Raw genomic sequence first — 9,567 nt, forward strand, 5'->3', positions numbered from 1 at the left:
GTTGTTGTACATAAAGAGACAGAGTCCATTTCAAACTTAAAATGAAGAATTTTACTTTTTCCTTGTCGCAGCACATCCTTGTCAGTTACAACATCAGCATAGAGTTCCTTACAGTCCACGTTCTCCACTTTCCCTGCACTTCGTCCTACGTCCTTCAGTACATTACAGAGCCGTACCACCTCTTGCGGCAACATAGCGTCCTCCCTGTTCAGACTCCCTACGCGACCTTTGTCCCTGTACTGCTTAAGGACCGATTCACAAGCTTCTGTTCCAAACTCCGGTCCCGCTGCTGCATCAGCTGCACTTCTGTCCATCCGGACTCTGAATGGCTGAGTACCTTGCTTAACGTTGTGTAGCTGTCCGCCCAATACCTGCACTAGGCCCCTACTGACTACAAACAGGAAGACTTCTACACTTAACCATGGTCAGCCTCCTAAATAACTATGTACACTATTGTCTTTAAACTCTTTCAAAGAATGGAAGTATACTAGACTTGCTTCTTGTTTGGTTATATCATATGGTGCCTGGATGCTATAGTACAATGTATATAGAAGGAACGCGCTTCTGCTGATTGCGACCAACGTCGCTGTGGATATGCGCTGTATTTCTTATCCGGATGGGGCATCTGCGGCATGTTCCATCCACAGCGGCAGGAAACACACCGCAGATGCCCCATCTGAATAAGAAATACAGTGCATATCCACAGCGATGTTGGTTGCAAGCAGCAGAAGTGCATTCCTTCTATATACTGTTAGGCGTCGGGTTCCTGCTGCGGCTCAACAGGAATCCAGAGCCTCACATTCTGCGGTCTCCCATTATCTATCGACTGCAGAGGAGATTGCTCAGCAGTCCCGGCGTCCCAGATGCTCTGCCCAGACCTGCTCTGTGGGTCTGGCAGTTGCTTCCACCTTTGGGTCAGCAATAGCAATGCAGGCTGCTCAGCAGCAAATCGCTCCAGAGGCTAAGTTCCTCCGTCGCTCTACTGGGCATGCTCACGAGACGATCTCCCATTGGAGATCGGGAGTCACATGCCCAGGTCCTTCTCGTGATCTGATTGGTCCATCTCAGGCATCTGGAAGCTTCCGGAAGGTCCTGGCTATAAAAGGTTAGTATAGACTCTAGTTGCTATCTGTGTGAATGATGATGGATGCATGTTCCTGCGAATGACTCATTAAGATCTCCTCCCTCTGATGCTATGTGTGTGGATAGGGACTCAGACATAGACTCAGCGCCAGTCAGTGGCACGCTACAGGCCACAGTGCACATCTACACAGCACTAGCGTCTGGCAGTGCGCCCCCTCTTGGGCATTGTCGTACAGCGGCTGGGTCAGTCGCCATGCTGCTGTCAGCAGCACTTGTTGGCGTCCGCAGTAGCGATGCCGCACGCACGGTAGGTCTAGACGAACACCAACCCTGTGTCTCGGGCCTGAGTCCTGTGACCATATACCGTGCGTGCACACCGCTAAGACCTGTGCGGTCAACAGGCTCGGCATTTATGTTTATACCTTAAGGCGCCTCTGTCAACATAACAGAGCTCGCCAGTGCACGCCGGGTGACGTTCAACCCGCGTGGGCTATATCGCCATATTGTGCGTCTGCCATTATATAGCAGCAGTTTTACAGCTTCTGCATGGTGGACCCCGGGCGGCGAACGCTCTTTACGTTGTTTAATATTTAGTGCGTTCCACCGTCCCTAACATATACACTGTACTACGGCATCCAGGCACCATTTTCTATAACCACACTACAACCTCTGGCAAAAATTATGTAATCACTGGCCTTGGACGATGTTCATTCAGTTGTTTAATTTTGTAGAAAAAAGCGGATCACAGACATGGCACAAAACTAAAATCACTTCAAATGGCAACTTTCTGGCTTTACGAAACACTAAAAGAAATCAAGAACAAAAAATGTGGTAGTCAGTAATGGTTACTTTTATAACAAAGCATAGGGGAAAAATCACTCAATTCTGAGGGAAAAAATCATGGAATCACCCTGTAAATTTTCATTCCCAAAACTAACACCTGCATCAAATTAGATATGCTCATTAGTCTGTATCTAAAAAGGAGTGATCACACCTTGGAGAGCTGTTGCACCAAGTGGACTGACATGAATCATGGCTCCAACACGAGAGATGTCAATTGAAGCAAAGTAGAGGATTATCAAACTTTTAAAAGAGGGTAAATCATGATGCAATGTTGCAAAGATGTTGGTTGTTCACAGTCAGCTGTGTCTAAAATCTGGATCAAATACAAACAACATGGGAAGGTTGTTAAAGGCAAACATACTGGTAGACCAAGGAAGACATCAAAGGGTCAAGACCGGAAACAAAGCAATATGTCTCCAAAACAGGAAATGCACAACAAAACAAATGAGGAACAATGGGAGGAAACTTCTGTGACCAAACTGTAAGAAACCGCCTAAAGGAAATGGGATTTACATACAGAAAAACGAAAGCCATCATTAACACCTAAACAGAAAAAAAACAAGGTTGCAATGGGCTAAGTAAAAGCAATCGTGGACTGTGTATGACTGGATGAAAGTCATATTCAGTGTTGAATCGCGAATCTGCATTGGGCAAGGTAATGATGCTGGAACTTTTGTTTGGTGCCGTTCCAATGAGATTTATAAAAATCACTGCCTGAAGAAAACATGCAAATTTCCACAGTCATTGATGATAAGGGGCTGCATGTCAGGTAAAGGCCCTGGGGAAATGGCTGTTATTACATCTTCAATAAATTCACAAGTTTATGTTGATATTTTGGACACTTTTCTTATCTCATCAATTGAAAAGATGTTTGGGGATGATGAAATCATTTTTCAAGATGATAATGCCATAGAGCAAAAACTGTGAAAACATTCCTTGAAAAAAGACACATAAGGTCAATGTCATGGCTTGCAAATAGTCAGTATCTCAATCCAATTGAAAATCTTTGGTGGAAGTTGAAAAAATGGTCCATGACAAGGCTCCAACCTGCAAAGCTGATCTGGCAACAGCAATCAGAGAAAGTTGGAGCCAGATTGATGAAGAGTACTGTTTGACACTCATTAAGTCCATGCCTCAGAGACTGCAAGCTGTTATAAAAGCCAGAGGTGGTGCAAAAAAATACTAGTGATGTGTTGGAGTGTTACTTTGTTTGTTTTTCATGATTCCATAATTTTTTCCCTCAGAATTGAGTGACTCCATAATTTTTCCCCTATGCTTGGTTAAAAAAAAGTAACCATTACTGACTACTACATTTTTTGTTCTTGATTTCTTTTAGTGTTTCTTAAAGCCAGAAAGTTTCCATTTGAAATGACTTTACCTTTGTGCCATGTCTGTGATCTGCTTTTCTTCTACACAATTAAACAACTGAATGAACATCCTCCAAGGCTGGTGATTACATAATTTTTGCCAGGGGTTGTGTAGAAGCAAGTCTAGTATACTTCCATTCTGTGAAAGTTTAAAGACTATTCTGATGAAGTTCCAGTGGCGGACCGAAAACATTTAATGACAATTGTAACAACCCTGCCGGCATCACTGAATGGCCTCCCAGCCCCCACACACCAACTTACTCACTGCTCCAGGCCTTGCTGTGTGTTCTGTCTGCTGCCGGCTCCATGCTGTGTGCCTCTTGCTTCCTTCCTGCTCTCTGCATGCTTCCTGGCTGTATGCATGGGAGGAACGCCAGAACTCGCTGGTTCTTATGGAATCAGGGTGCACCTGTCTAATGTGTCCCTGGCCAATTACCAAGAGGCCTCTAGTATTTAGGGCAGATCCACCCATTGGTAGGGGCCTGAGCAATATCTTAACTCAGTTAGTGTCTTGCTGCTGAGTTGCCAGGTCCTGTCCTGTGTTTTGCCTTCTCTGGAGGCTTGATTCCTAGTCCTGTGTCTGTCTTGCTGCCCTCCAGGAGGCAGAATATCGTGGTCTCTGTGCTATTGTTCCTAGCCTTGCCTTGTACCTGTCCTGCCGCCCTCCAGGAGGCAGAATATTCTGGTCCCTGTGCTATTGTTCCTAGCCTTGCCTTGTACCCGTATTGTCCGCCCTCCAGGAGGCAGTATATCCTGGTTCCTGTGCTGTTGTTCCTTGCCTTGTCTCGCACCTGTCTGCTCTGCCCTCCAGGAGGCAGCATATCTGGCTTTCTGTGTCTTTGTTCCAGTACCTTGTCTCGCACCATTACCTTATCCGAACTATGTCCTACCTCTGTCTCTCAGTCTCCTTGTCTGTGGCTCCTTTCCCAGCTGTCTATCCTGGTGTCCCCTACATCTGCCTGTGCTCTGCACTCTTGCGGCTCTGACTGTGCTCCGCACTCTTGCAGCTCTGACTGTGCTCTGCACTCTTGCAGCTCTGCCTGCTCTGTACTCTTGGGACTCTGCCTGTGCTCCGTACTCTTGCGGCTCTGCTTATGCTCCGCACTCTTGCAGCTCTGCCTGCTTCGTACTGTTCAGGCTCTGTAGCTCCTCCCCGCAGCCTTGCCGTTCTTCTCCAGTGTGAACAGGTCCTAACCTGTTCCTTCATACCCATCTATATTTCCATCCTTCCTGTACCTGCTGTGTGACCAAGTCTCTACCTATTCCATACACCACTCCTTCCTGCCCGAGTCCCTGTGCCTTCCCAGTCAGCCGCGCCCACCTGCCTGTGTCTCAGCCGTGCCCACCTGCCAGTGTCTCAGCCGTAACCATGCCTCAGTCGTGCCCGGCTGCCAGTGTCTAAGCCGTGCCCGGCTGCCAGTGTCTCAGCCGCGCCCGCCTGCCAGTGTCTCAGCCGCGCCCACCTGCCAGTGTCTCAGCCGCGCCCACCTGCCAGTGTCTCAGCCATGCCCGCCTGCCAATGTCTCAGCCGTGCCCGCCTGCCAGTGTCTCAGCCGCGCCCGCCTGCCAGTGTCTCAGCCGTGCCTGCCAGTGTCTCAGCCGTGCCAGTGTCTCAGCCGTGCCCGCCTGCCAGAGTATCAGCCGTGCCTGCCTGTCTGTCAGTCGCACCTGTCCTAGCGTCCTGTTCCCCAGTGGGATCAGCAGCCACAGCCAAACACCACCCTGGAGTGGCACCTGGCAGCTACCTGCCGCACAAGCCTGACCTCACCATCAGAGGCTCCAGTGAAGACTGAGTTAGCTGCATTAGTTACGCCCCTACCAGGGTAGTCTGGTCTGTGGCACAGTGTGTCCACGACCCCCTCGTTCACGCCAATCTGCCAAGGCGCGAGCGTGACAACAATATTGTGTCTGGAAGCAAAATAAATGGAATCCTCTTTTTTCACAATTTGAGTGACAAGTTTATTGCTAATAATTGGACAACAGGCTGGACACCCTACTTGAGCACCTACAACTGATCATCATACGAGTGCCATGTTCTTTTGCACTACTTATGTACATTACTGTGCCCCACCTAGTGTCCGATTCGGAGTCCTACGCTTACCCTAACTTTACGTACAGCAAAAAGACAGAAATATATATATATATATATATATATATATATATATATACACACACACACACGCACAAATTGTATGAAGACGAATAGCAGCCACAATCTTACACTCTAAGGGTATGTGCACACATAGTGGAATCTCCTGCGGATTTTTCTTTCCAAAAACTGCACCTCTTGGCAGAAAACGCAAGTGCTGTTTTGCTGCGGTTTTTAAGTGCGTTTTGTTTTGCTGAATTGTCTGCGGTTTTCTCACAGAAACAGATAAAGTTGGACAAACTACACTCAAGAAAAAAAAAATGTTGATGTCATTTCCTGCTCCAACCCCTCCTTTTCAAGGCTCCATTTTGCTTTTACCAAAGCAATAATGATGAGTGCCAGAAATGAGCAGCAGAGTGCCCAGCAGAGTGCCCGGCGGGCTGAAGATTATAGCATGCAGCGCCTATCTGTCCGCAGGCCATTCCGAATCCTCATGCTGGGGTGTTTGCTGCAAATCCTGATGCAGCAGAGAGCAGGTATGAGAAAGTAGGTTAGGGTTCAATTACGTTAGTGTCATGATCCAGGACGGGGTTTCGCTTTGGCCCGTCCTGATCAGACAGGGGGTTAATTATTCTGCCTCTCCCTGGCAGAGGGCGGCTATTTAATGCTTACTGGACCTAGGTCCAGTGTCAGTTATACTTCTGCCCTCGGCTGAGTTAGTTGACCTTGTGCCTGATATCTTGCTTGCTTGTTCGGTTTTGATTCGGTTCTGTCCCTGTTACGAGTTCTGCCTGTCCCTCTTGTACTGCGCTACCTCTCGTGTATGACTCTCTGCTTGTGACCCGACCTCTCTGCTCGTCCCCTTGGTACCGCGTCGCCCTCTTGTGTATGACCTTTGGCTTTGTCTGACCTCCCGTCTGTTTACCCCTTCTGTACCTCGCTGTCCGTACTGTGAACGACCTCCATTTTGCCTGACTCTGAGTTTGCTGTCTTCTGTGAAAACAGGACGCTAAGCCCCGCCCCCTTGCAGTCACATGACCGTAGGTCCCGTGCCGGCTTACTAAACTGCATCACTAAGGTCCTGTGCACCTATACTTTCTGGCTATTCTGGTCCCCAGGGGTCCCTACAGTGCGGGTGAGTCCCTGCTCAGCGGAGGCTGTATGCCGGCACTGTCAGGATCCTGATAGTGAGGGTTGATATTTTTTGGGATAAGGGTTCGGACCGTGATTATGTTTGGGATTCGGGTCATGGTTAGGATTAGGGTTGGTTGGGAATAGGGTCACAGTTTGAATTTGGGATTGTGTATTGGATTAGGGTTTGGGTATGGGATTAGGGTTGTGATTGGGTTAGGTTTGTGATTAGTGTTTGGATTAGGAATAGACTTAGGATTGGTTTTTTTTTTTAGAAATCAGCGTTTCCATTATGGTTTGGATTATGAATATTTTTGGGATTAGGGTTGTGATTCAGAAAATTCTTCACATGTCTTTGTTTTTTCAGTGTGTTGTGTACTAAAACTATAATTTTATTTCAGGCTCAGCAGCCGCAGTGCAGAAGTGAAAGATCAAAGAAGAAGATTGACCGCCAGCAAAGAAGGACCCGTCAATTTTTTTTTTTTTTTCGGTTTGATAAAAAAATAGTTTATATGTATCATTATGCAATAAAAAAGATTTGAATTGATAATTTATGGTCATCATTTTTATCTCTGCACTATGTGCGCTTTATTTTAAAAATTGTAACTATTATTCTACGTCCTATAGTCCCGTGAACTTACACCATCATACTTATCCTCTACCCAATAGTCCTGTGCTCATGTACCCATGACACAGTCCGTATGTAGCCATTGTATAGCCCCCTTATTATAATTTTTAGAAAGAACACAAAGTAAATTTGAAAAGCAAAATTTATTATAGAAACAATAAACTTAATGACAACCACTGCCATTCATTTTTCAATTTGAAAGATAACAGATGGCCACATATTAAACATTTGGGACCAACAACCAAAAGGTCAACCACAAAATTAATTATTTAATTCAAATTATGGTACTGCGGGTAGTAGCCATAGTTTGTTGCAGCATCTGTACTGTGACTTTGATTCGGTGCGGGTCCAAGCAGTTCACTGCTGTATGGGCGACTGGGTTGAAATTCATGTTGGTTTTGTGGTTGTCCTTGGTTTTTTTTCGGAATAATCCGAAAACAGACATCAAAATGTCATCATAAGGCAAAATTGAAGTCGGATCCTGCAAAGCTGTAAGCAACATTTGGACAAGGCTAGTGAAAATGGACTGGCGATCCAGGGTCAGAGAGCAAGCCTTGTTAGCTATTTGCAAGGCAAATAAGTCAAACTCGTCTTCTGTGGTAGACTTTTTCATCAAGGCTAGTGTCTCGTGTGCCGCTTTTACTGTTTTATCCTCGGTTTTTTTTTTTGGCTCTCCTGACAACGGACTGTCAGCCCTTCCTCTAACAACTGTTTCGGCTCCAACTGAATCTTCAGCAGCGGCAGACGATGATGCACCAGCATCTGCTGACAATGGGGCACCACCAGCATCTTCAACAGCTCAAGAAGATGTCCCGGCAGCTCCAGTTGAAGGTCCTGATGCTTCTTCCGAATCTTCCTCTGCCGGAGGTACAATGTTGCCTTGAGTGCTATTTGAGATAAAAAGAAAAAAATTAGGCTATGTTTACATGCTTCATAGTAGCTACGATTTTGAGGCAGCAAAAAGAATGCTCAGCTGCACATTTTGATAACACGGAATCATGATCATGCAGAATCAACGCATGATCTCAATATACTGTGATACTTATCTTGCGGAGACAGAGTGCAAACGCAAGACAAGTGACATGCTGTGGTGACAAAAGACGTGTCACATGTCTGGGGACGTAGGTCTGCCACCTCCAATGTTTGTACACATAGTGGAGAGGGAATTTCATCACATCTCCTCCACTATGCTGTTCTATCTGGGCAATACAAATTTAACGCTGCAGTTGTATGCAGTGTTCAATACGCAGCCGATTGTGGTATACCACCTTTACAAATAGAAGATAGATGTCTTTAAAATATTTTTTTTTAAATAATAATTATTTACCTCCGCAATGTCCTGCCAGTTATCAAAAATTGAAGTTCTTCATAAAAAGGAAGGAGTGTTGGGTGGGAGACGATCCACTTTTGTTGAATCTGTCCCTCACGGACCTCCACCTTTGCTTTACATCTTTCTCTAAAAGAGAAAACAAAAAAAAACATAAATTATCATATTTATGCCAAAAAATTGAAAAAGTGTTAAGAACATTAGAATTACCAATTTGCAACTGTGTTGCATTGTTAAAAGATTCCCATTCAGGATACAGCTGGCGTAAAACTTTGACCAGCAGCGGTCGCGGTAATAACGGTCCTTGTAGGCCTCGTCAGAGGGGTCCCATATGGGTGGAAAATCACATATCTACAATGTATAGATTCATCTCATTAGATACAAGATTTAAAAAAAAAATAAATACCATAACATAACCACAGTGAATAGCATAACACAAACAAAAAAAAAAAATCCCAACCCTACCCCTAACCCTTTACCCTAATCCCTACCATTGTCACAATCCCTACCGTTATCACAATCCCTACCCTAATCCCTACAATAATCCCTACAGTTATCACAATCTCTACCCTAATCCCTACCGTTATCACAATCCCTACCCTAATCCCTACCGCTATCACAATCCCTACCATTATCACAATCTCTACCGTTATCATAATCCCTACTCTAATCCCTACAATAATCCCTACCTTTTTCAAAATCCCTACCATTATCACAATCTCTACCCTAATCCCTACCGTTATCACAATCCCTACCCTAATCCCTAACCTAATCCCTACTCTAATCCCTACCGTTATCACAATCCCTACCCTATCACAATCCCTACCATAATCAATATCCCAAACGTAGTCACAACTACGGCCGGGGTCCCCAATTATGTGTTGCCTGGGAAGGGTCAATATAGACATATATCTTCCCAGGCTCTATTGTCTGCGCAGCCTTTCTGGGTGTACAAAATGGAGGACCACCAAAAAAAAGTGGTGTCCCCCTATAATTTATAGCCAGAAAGGCTAAGCAGACAGCTGCGGGTTAATACTTGTAGCCTGGGAAGGGGTTAATATGCATGGCCCCTTCGCAGGCTATGAATATCAGCCCGCAG

At 45.7% G+C, this 9,567-nt stretch overlaps 1 long non-coding RNA gene across 1 annotated transcript; it reads right to left on the reverse strand.

Moving 5' to 3' along the window:
* Positions 1 to 7,265: 7,265 nt before the first annotated feature.
* LOC141084526 (uncharacterized) lies at positions 7,266 to 8,874 on the reverse strand. Its single transcript, XR_012231021.1, has 3 exons — positions 8,679 to 8,874; positions 8,469 to 8,597; positions 7,266 to 8,028 (listed from the first exon to the last, which is right to left on the reverse strand). It is a non-coding gene; the product is annotated as an uncharacterized lncRNA (long non-coding RNA).
* Between the last annotated feature and the right edge of the window lie 693 nt (positions 8,875 to 9,567).

Source organism: Dendrobates tinctorius, unplaced genomic scaffold (genome assembly GCF_039654945.1).
Source record: "Dendrobates tinctorius isolate UK_male_01 unplaced genomic scaffold, ASM3965494v1 ptg000024l, whole genome shotgun sequence".
NCBI classification, from domain to species: domain Eukaryota; kingdom Metazoa; phylum Chordata; class Amphibia; order Anura; family Dendrobatidae; genus Dendrobates; species Dendrobates tinctorius.